Here is a 10,630-nt window from a genome sequence, read left to right on the forward strand (position 1 = left end):
GGCGTCCATTTTCTCCAAAAATATAAACATTTTTTACAGAAAACATTTAAACAAAACTGTAGTTTCTCTTAAACAATATTGTAGATTCTTCATGATTCAATATTCGTTACACTATTTTACAGAAACATAAGATTTTAAATTTAAAAATCGAGAGAGATAAGTTCATTCAGAAAACATGTGGATTTAGACTCAATATATCAAATGAATATTTTCGTGAAAAAGCTTTATTCCATAATTTTCAAATAGCAGTAATTAAAATAATTTCTTCCAGCGTCGTTAGATGACGCCATGTATATCATATTTTATGTGGTTTATCCAAAGAGGTTATATAACATAGAGGCTTAATAGCATAGGAAACGCAAGAAGTGAATTATTGACCGCTAAAAAAGAGACCGAAAAAAGGGACCGTCTTCCCCCTGTCCCGCAGCCTGACAAATCGCGAATATTTTGAATTATTATATAAACACGTGCATGTCTGTGTATTTCATAGGGGTAATATAAGATAGACGAAGACAGATATACGCGTACTTTTTTTAGGTCTCCTTCTATATCGATTAACCGTTTGGATGGCTACTTTACGGTTCAATGTTATTACTTCTATGGATTTATCAAAAGTCTGATCCATAGACATAAAAGAATAAACCGCGCTAGAAATGGGGCTATCGTGTAAGAGGATGAAATATCTCTTTAAAAAAAAAACGTTGGCTTAGTGATCCCGCTGTCCTAGTCTTGGACGTGTACTTATCGCATAAGGAATAGATTTATAACGAAAATTTAATATGTATAGATAGTGTGTTTCTTGTATATAATTGACAATGAAAGGGAAATTCGTTATATAAGTATATACCGAACGTTTAATTCACACTTTCGCATAGTGCATCCCGTGAATGTGAGAGAGTACATACATATGTTTACATTCAGCATAGTGTCTAAGAAAGAGATACTATTATGAGTTGCTTGTTCACTACTATGCTGTGTGTCTACTACCGAAGCTACAACATATGCATGGAAACATATCTATAATAGCATCTTTTTCTTAAACACATTGTCTAATGTATGCATATGTATGTACTCTCTCACACTCGTGGGATGCACTTTGCGAAAGTGTGAATTAATCTTATTTCTGAAACTGCTTAGTAAAATATAACAAAAAAATACGGTTAATATAAGGCCTCAAAGGCCTGCCATCATAGTTTACAAGAAAACCGATCCGAAAATCGAAATCTGATTAAGAGAAATAATTGGTAGGTGGGGCCTTTATTAAAGAAAATTAATGGTAAATAATTAATCTGGCATAAAAAATGACATAAATATTTTTTTATAATTTAAAAATGCAAAAATTTTTGGAAATTGATTATTTAGCCCCATTTGTCACAGAAACAGCTAACTCCAAATTCGAGGTGGTATGGATTTGTTGTATACTGCGAAGTTTTGCGTCGATACCTATCTTCAGATTTTATAAATTTATTTTTTTGACCCAGAAATGTATGTTTAAATGTAGTAAGGACAATTGTCACAATTTTTAATCTATGGCAACATGGCTTCTTGGATTCCTCAAAAGTCTCAGTTATACAAATCTGCTAAACGTTCCTCGTATTTTGCATACTCAACTACCAATCATATTTACCTCTAGAATAATTTAATTGATTACTAGGGATGCTTATATCGTCCGTACAAATTCAATGTATTATTTGGATTTCAAATCTTTTTGTTTATTGTTAAAAACAATATGTATATGAATCACACATATCATTACCATACAAACCATTTAATTTTTAATTATACAAACAGCTGAAGTAATTTATTATTAATTAGTGCGGTAAACGATGAGGTAAATAACTAAACGGTGATATAATTGCTACTGTATTAATATGTATACATTTCTGTTGCAGTATAGATCTATGTACAAAATAGGTAGTAATACAGGGTGGATCATTTTAATCTATAATGGCTAATACCTCATTTTATAGACTCTTGGACCCAGTTCTTCGGCTTGCTTTAATAGGCACTTTTAAATTCTAAACGGTCAGAGATAAAATAACACTTTAAATTAGAAAGTTGATCGGGAAACAAAAAAAATTTTGTTCAAAACATTTTTTCGAAAAGCGTAAGCTTTCGGAGGAAATCGGACTTAAAAATATGTCATTATATTGCATTTCGGTGATCATCAGTGGGTAGATTTCCGTTCAAGTGAACCTTTTAGTTACTATAGATCTATTTATAGTTCTTTTAAAAACTGAAAATAGCAATGAAAAAAAATTGCATTTAATTAAAAGATAATACGCTTAAAGTTTATCGATAATTGTAGGTCAAAGTGATAGGTACAGGCGAATATCCTCTATTGGCCTTCCGTAATAAGCGTGTCTTCTTTCGATTAAGTGCAATAATGATATATTTTTATGTAAGATTTCCTCCGAAATCTGACGATTTTCGCAAAAATGGTTTAGATGAAAAATGTTAATTTTTTTATGAGGATTAACTTTCTAATTTAATTGTAATCTATCTCTTACAGTTTAGGATCTAAATTGGCTAGTAAATAAACTCGAAGAACTAGGTCCAATCTGATGTCAGAATATGACGTTCCCCATCAAATACTGCAACTTTTAACCAAGTTATTTTTTGATTAGTTTGCTACAAAACGAGCTATTAGCTATTATAGATTAAAATAACCCACCCTGTACATCCACGCAAATAGTTGAATGTTTGTTAGCCCAGTTTGTAGAATAAATAATACCCATAAAAACTCATTAATACGGGCTTTTACTTTTGATATATTGATATACCAATTACCTAAATAAATTCCTGATTAAGAATTCGGATACCAGTAGAAAGTAAGTAGTGAATTTTTTTATGTGATAGGTAACAAAATTAGTGAGGAAATATGAATTCCTAAAAATTCGCTTTAAGTCTCTTCTGGTATCAGCATTTTTTGCTCTACAGACCTCTTACGGTTTTTTGTTCAAAAAAGCGTAAAATGATATAATAATAATAATTATTATTATTATTATAAAGCAGCATAAACATTTTTTGGAAACTAAAACTTCCTGTTTCAGGGCTAGTCGACATCATCATAAAAATTGCTAGATTTGAACCGGTATTTCTCTCCGTGTACCTAGTTTTGTGTTCTTCCAACTTTCGTTAAAAATTCAAGAATTACTTCCAATATTTTATAACAAAAAACTCTAATCCATGGCAGCTCATCAATAGTAACTTTTCGGGTTATTGATCTTATAGCAAAACTCAATAATAAATTTGTACGAGGTACATAAAACGTCTCCTAAAGAAAACGGCTATGTGGTTGTCCCATTTTGATATTTTCTTAATAAATATTTTTCTTCTTCTTTTTTCGGGTCCCGTATTTTTTCTTTGTCGGTTTCGACAGTAAATTATACAGCGATGACGATATTTAGCGTATTTTTTATTCTTTCATCCCCAACCATTGACATTATAACTTTTACCCACTACATTATGTGAGAAAATTTTGTGTGGTTAATAAGGGTGTTATGAGATAATTAAAAAGGGTTAACCAACGAAACTTATGGGCTATTCCCTCTTTAATCGATTTTCAAAATGTAAAACGATACAGGGGCATAAATTCTATGAAATTTAGTATATACAGTAGAACTCCAATTATCCGAACTCCGACTATCCGAATCGCCGATTATCCGTATCACTTTCAGAAAAAAATTTTTCCAAAAAAAGTCTAAGTGCGCTATTATTCTTCCCCCCGCGAAGCCAGTGTTTGCGCGTTCGCTCACTATTGTCCTTCCCTCCGCGAAGTCAGTGTAGGCACAAAACGTGGTATGAATTATGTCATTGTTTGTTTTGATTGTAGTCAGTGTGCTATTGACCTTGCTCGAGGACGCTACTCTTGTGTGTGTATCTGTCTGTCTGCCTACTTGGGCATTGTAGCGCCTAAACGAATGAGCCGATTTTGATTTTTTTGTTTCGTTTGAAAAGTTATTTAATTAACAATTTTTGTCTTCTCACTTAACGGTTGTGCACCAGAACTCCCAAGATTATTTTTTTAAATTTTTTAACATTGTAATCTGTATTGTATATAGACGTAAGAATAAATAGGCGAAGATGAAACATGTGAAAATATCATGTTTCTTTCAAAAAAATAGTGCAATATCAAAACGTAGCTTTTTTTCTCTCCAATGGCAATTTTTTTTAAAAAACTCCGATTATCCGAATATTTGATTATCTGAATGGGTCCTGGTCCCCATTAATTCGGATAATTGGAGTTCTACTGTAGTAATAAATTTTAATATACTAATAAATCCTTATTAAAAACAATTCGATAGAAATCGATAAGAAACAAATGAATTGGAAACTATAAGAATTACGGTTCGAAAAATCAGCACTACGAATCTAAATTGAATTTTTGTATGTCACTACTGCACAAACATCTTTTGAATTATGTACCTTTATCTCTGTTGTGATTCATACACTTACTTTTACTTACATATGTTATCTCCTCCATTGCATGTATATCTGTAAACTTTCTTTCCTCAAGAAAATAAACTTGAATAGGGATTTCATTATAAAATTACGATTCATTTTTGTTTCGTTCACAATGATTGATAACCAATGTGATAAAATTAATAACAAATATCCTATATCATAGTCTAACTTATTAATGCCTGTACGAAAAAACGAAGTGTGCGCTTGCGCTTAAGACATGGTGAAAAGCCCTATAAGAAGTTCAGATTGTTTTATGTTTTATATCCGTTAAAAGGCTACGCACAATACGCAGGTGTTGTGTGCTTGTCAAATTTTCCACAAACAGTTTGTCATGATTGATTTGATTCTCACGCAACTATTTCAATATGGTCGAGGGGCAAAAACTTTATAGAGAGAGTTAATGGATCCTTAAGAAATGGATTAAAATAATTATATTATCGTGTTTGGTATTAAATCCAAAATAAATTCTTCAAGACCTTTGGTTTCCCTGGTAGAAAAAATATTTGAAGAAAGAATAAGAAATTCTGAAAAAGTCTTTGAATTTCTCAACGTTTTCGGACTAGTCTAATTCAGAGTTATTCAGAGTTCTTAATACTTGTTTAAAGTTTTTAAGACTTTCAGAGTTTCTTAAGACTTACTAAGACTTATTCTTTTTTCAAATATTTTTTCCACCAGGGTTAATATCAAACACGACATAATTAATGCAACTTTTTGTAAGTATTGTATATCCCAAGTATATCCCAGGGCTTTTCTTCTCTTCTTCCAGAGAGGTACATAAAATGCCATACATTGTATGTGTGACATCTTACATATTAATATTAAGGAAAGTTTTCGCTTGGTTGCATAAATTTCACTTGAAATTGTAACAAAATGGTTTTGATTAATAAATTAGGAATGCAATAGTCTTTCAAGTTTATGAATTACTAGCATGATACTCGCCTGCTACCGCCATAAAAGTAAAAACCACCGCCATAAATCCATTACCTCCTTTGTTCTCACTTACCCATTTTCCATTACAATCGAAATACTTTTTATTATGAAACCAAACTATTTAGTCTTTGCTTTTAAAATAGAAAGTTTACTTTAATAGAACTACTTTTATTATTGAAAGTTTCATTCCAAACCCATTAAATAGTTTTTGCTTAATAGCGTAACAAACAAAAAAACTCACTTTCGTATTCATAATATAACTAAAAAATTTTAAATATATCTTTAAAAATTATAACTCATGTGTTATTCTGATATATGAGCTATATTATTGTTAAGTTTTATTCAAATCTATTCATTGGTTTTTGCGTGAAAGCGTAACAAACAAACATCCTTACTTTCACATTTATAATATATAGAGATACGGATAGGGAAAAAGGAAAATTTATAGAATGAAAATAAAAAAACAAAATTTTCAGACACTAAATTTGATTTCAATAATTATTATTTGTTTTATTTATAATAATAAATCACAGTTATTTCTTACAAATATAATAAACAATTAGAACATATTTTATATTCGTAAATGATTAATTTCTATGACTATTCTAAAACATTTCACACAATAATAATATTAACACCAAATTATTTACAAAACTATCAAATATTTAGAAGTCTACCATTTATCTTTTATTAACAAGATGCGAATATAGGCCACGGTTATTCGATAATCAAGATGGTGATCAAAAGGAACACCAGTTCCCAAAGTTCGTTATTTAAATACAAATTTGGAGTCAAAATTAAAAAAAAAAATATTCAAACGGCTTTGGTAGCTTATAGGTCAAAATTTTTCTATGAATAAAACTACGGATTGAAGTTTTATTTGCACACGCTCTATTGTGAGGGCTTCAGGAGGAGAGTGGTAAAAGGCTTAGAAAAAATTAGATTTAAATACAAATTTAAACATAATAAAAAATTGTATTTTCCTAATGCCTATTTCAACTTTTATTTATTTTTTAATTTCTGAAACGACTTTGCGAATTTGGTGTCATTGAAGCTGGGTAACCATCTTATAAAATTCTCAAATTTTCCTTTTCGTATGAAGTACCTTTCTAATACGTACAATACATATATTGAAGATTTTAAGAAATAGTACGCTCAAGAGAACTTAAAACAATCGATTTATACTAATTAACAGCAAGTCCTATTACTTCCTATTTTTAGAAACAGTAGTGAAAAAGTGAAAAAATGAGTAAATTAAATTAAAAAATGAGTAATTAAAATGTTTAATTTGCATATACTGGTAGATTTTATAAAAAGTTTCCATCCTTGTATTTCAAAAAATATAGTAAAGTGAAATAAAAGTATAGTATTTGGTTTTTCTAAACGAAGTTGTCTCGATGGTCAGGCAGGGGTCAACCTTGTTTTTTCGAATTGGATTCGTGTTCTTTATCACAAAAAGCTTTTGTGGTAAACTTTTGCTTAAACTAAAAACGATAAAAATAGTATAGGCAAAAAACTTTTCGGCGAGAAACAATTTGTTTTCGATATAAAATAAGAATATATAAAAACATTATTGTTTGGGAATTTGTTAGTTAAAAATGTTAAACCACATAATACCTGAAATTAGGAGTCAATAATTGAAACCTAAGAAAAAAAATTTCAACCAAGTTTTTTTTTTTTTGCGGAAAATAAGAATTTGCTACAAAAAAATATGTAGTTTCATTTAAAATAAAGTTGATCCCTGTTTGACAATGTAGATAACCCGATATAAAAAAAAATAAATATTGTATTTGTCTTCGTTGATACTGTTTTCGATTTTTCATTCCGTTTTAGAAATATAAGGATGGAAACTTTTTAAATAATCCTGTATTAAAACCATAAAAGAGCCTTGATCTGGTTGGTTAAGGCGCTTTATGCTAAACCTGGATTCGAAATTTGTTAACATACACTTTTTTTTTGGAAAAAGATCCTGATCAAGAACTTGAATAATTAGGCGACAAAATCTCCGTGTTTCTTGATTTCTAGCTTTTAGTATTTTTGTCTGAATTTTGTGTGCGAATACAAAATTTTTTTGCATAATTAGCCTTTTGATATAAAATTTTACAACTAATTAAATATTAAATTACAACAATAATTCAATACCGAAATATATTCATAAATTCGATAAAATGGTGGAAGCGCAATTAAATCATGCAATACGTTAATTCTTACCCGCGCTTTACGTTTATCTGCACCTCCACCATATTTACTAAAACAAAAATCTAATGTTGAATCTTCTTCAAATCAACATTTTTTGAACTAAAACCTTTCTGAAACAATACGTATGACAAATTTTTTTAATTTTCTATAATTCATTATTTACACAAAATAATTTATTTGCTTGCCCCTTAGAGCATTTTGGTATTTTATATGTTGAAAATTTATCTTTCTGAAGAGTATTTGAGTCGCATTGGTGTTACAGTGACTCATTATTGCTCCTAATTCTTGAACTCTTGAGCCTTAGATAAAAGTATAAAGCCTTTTTGACTTAAAATTGTTCAATGAATTGGCGGACACTCTAAAAACACTATTTTTTATGTATTGAAAATTTTACAAATAACAAATTGACTTAAATTTTGTTGTTGTTTTTTTTTAATAAAAAAATTTCACTGTTTTAAAAACAGTCCAAAGTATACGAACAAAAATTATGTTGCCATATACGAACAGAAACTACAACCTTAGAATTTTATTTAAGTCAAATTTTGATTCGAAACTTCTATAAAAGTTTGAGGTTGGAATTTTGTTCAAATGTTTACAGAGATCACATATTCACATATCTTGTAAATTTTTGTCTTTCTTTAAAAAAAAAATTAAGGATAATTTAATTAGCAATAAAAATGACGTCTTGTTCCTTTCTGGCACCTTATAGACTAAACGCGTGAGCACAACTTGAATTGAAAAAAAATTTCCAGAAGTTTACATAGCAACTTTAACAGTCTGGACCCATTAAAATTTAGCCCACTCAAATTTTCTCAACAAAGTGTTCGAACTATTAAAGTTTCTATGGTAAACAACTGGACTTGTTTTTTCTTCTCAGTTTTTTTTAGCAAATACCACGCAGGATCCATATTTTGATATTATTATCCATTATTATTTATATACATTCATATTATGTATTTGTTTAATATGAAGTTTAATATAATTTGAATTAAATTAGTTTTTTTTAATCAAAGATAAATAATATAAAGTTCGGATTCATGAATAGGAAATTTCAATTTATTACTCTTTTTGATTGATTTAATATTCATCGGACTTTTGTATTATTTAATAATTTTATACATTTCCGTCTATCAGTACTAGTATATAATGTGATTAATAAATGAGAACATTGCATGTTACTAGTTTCTTATTATTTAAACCATTAAAACATTGAAATTTTTATTTTAGAAATTAATTGGTGCAGAGATGTACTTTATGAGTCTTTTGCCAGAATATTTGCTTTTTAAAGCCCACTTCTAGATGCAATACTCCTCTGTATCTCTAGAACTCTGTAGGTACTATTATGACAAAATAATATAAATATTGGGTTTTGATGTTATTAGAGGGTTTACAAGTACCGGCCCAGGCAGGCTTCTAGCCCAGGCAGCGGCAGTATGAACAAAAAAAAGTTAATGGGGCGGTAAATTGATCACATTGTCGTCGCTTGGATAAGAACAAAGTAACCGACTATGTCCACATCATAAATGTAATTGTATATATTCGAATGTAGTAGAAATAAATAAAGATTACAAATCATGATGTGAGTGGTCTCTGTTAGAGACTTATATGTCTGTGAAAACATATAAGTCTCTGTACTATGTTGTGAAAAATCGATTATCAAAACTCAACTTTAATTTAAAAGTATAAATTATACCAAAACATTTATTTTTAATATAAACAGTGATGATGTCATATAGAATATATCCAATCAAAATTAAGTTAATATTTATTTCTGTTTATTCGGGATAAATATTATAATATGTAACATAGGTATATAGTTGTTACAAAGGTTCGTTTTGTTTATGCTAAAAGTTCCAGAATACCTAGATAGAAGTGAAACAGGTTGACAACATAACATTAATATTCGATAAATGTTTTCTTATTTAAGTGTTAATATAATTTTGACATACTCTGTATAACAAATATATATTGTACGTATATTATTATAGTAGAAACTAATATGAAACAAAAATATGGTAAAATAACTTTTTAACCAATCTAGAAACAAAAATAGATGATTACAATAAAATATATATTTACAGAATGTTACAGTAGGTACGAATGTATATTATTTTTGTTCGGACATCAGAGGAATTTCCATGCCCGATTGAGGTCCACTACTGTATCTGGGTTCTTTTAATTTACTTCATGATTCTGAACTTTAAGGTAAAAGCTGGAAAAAGACGAAAAAATGAGAAAGAAGTTTCATTTTCTAAATTTTTTTTTTTTTCAATTTCTTTATTTTTGAAACGCCTCTTAAATTTACAATTTTTGATGTTGACAATATACCTGTGTGACAGTATAACATGACAGTATACCTGTGCAAACAATACAAGCCTTGAGTATTGTTTGCACAGGTATACTGTCATGTTTTGATAAAAGAGTGTGTGTAAGATCTCCAAGAAGGTTTTTTTCTATTTAAAAAAAAAAAAATGGAGAAAATGAAAATTCCTTTATTAATTTGATATTTGATCAAGCGATTTTTGGAAAACCGCTGCTTAACTATCCATAACTTTCCTTTTCCAGTTTAAAATTAATTAAAGTCTAGCAGAATTTTCTTTATTTTATCCCCTAAAAATCTGGAAAAACTTTGCTAATGCTTAAGAAACATTTTAATGATGCTCTTCTCGTAGATTCCATCATTTTTACATCGAAAACCATGTACCACAAAAATAGAATATACAGTGAAAAATTGGATTGTTAAAATTGTCCAACTCATAGAGTAGATGCTCAGTGCAATCGATGGATGACTAACAGATGGAAATGGGAAAATATTTTTGCATAGCTTGTTCGAATGTTTTAAATGACTGATACTTAGACATGTCGAATTAAGATAAATCGTGTAACAAACAGCAGAAAAAAATTATTTTTCGAAAAACTATAAAAACAACCAAGACAAAAACCATCAAAAATTTGTTTGTGTCCTTTCTAGCAAAATAAAATTTAGGATGGAGTTATTATGGAAAACATAGTATTATATGATGTCTAATACTAT

This window comes from Chrysoperla carnea, chromosome 1 (assembly GCF_905475395.1).
Source record: "Chrysoperla carnea chromosome 1, inChrCarn1.1, whole genome shotgun sequence".
Lineage (NCBI taxonomy): Eukaryota > Metazoa > Arthropoda > Insecta > Neuroptera > Chrysopidae > Chrysoperla > Chrysoperla carnea.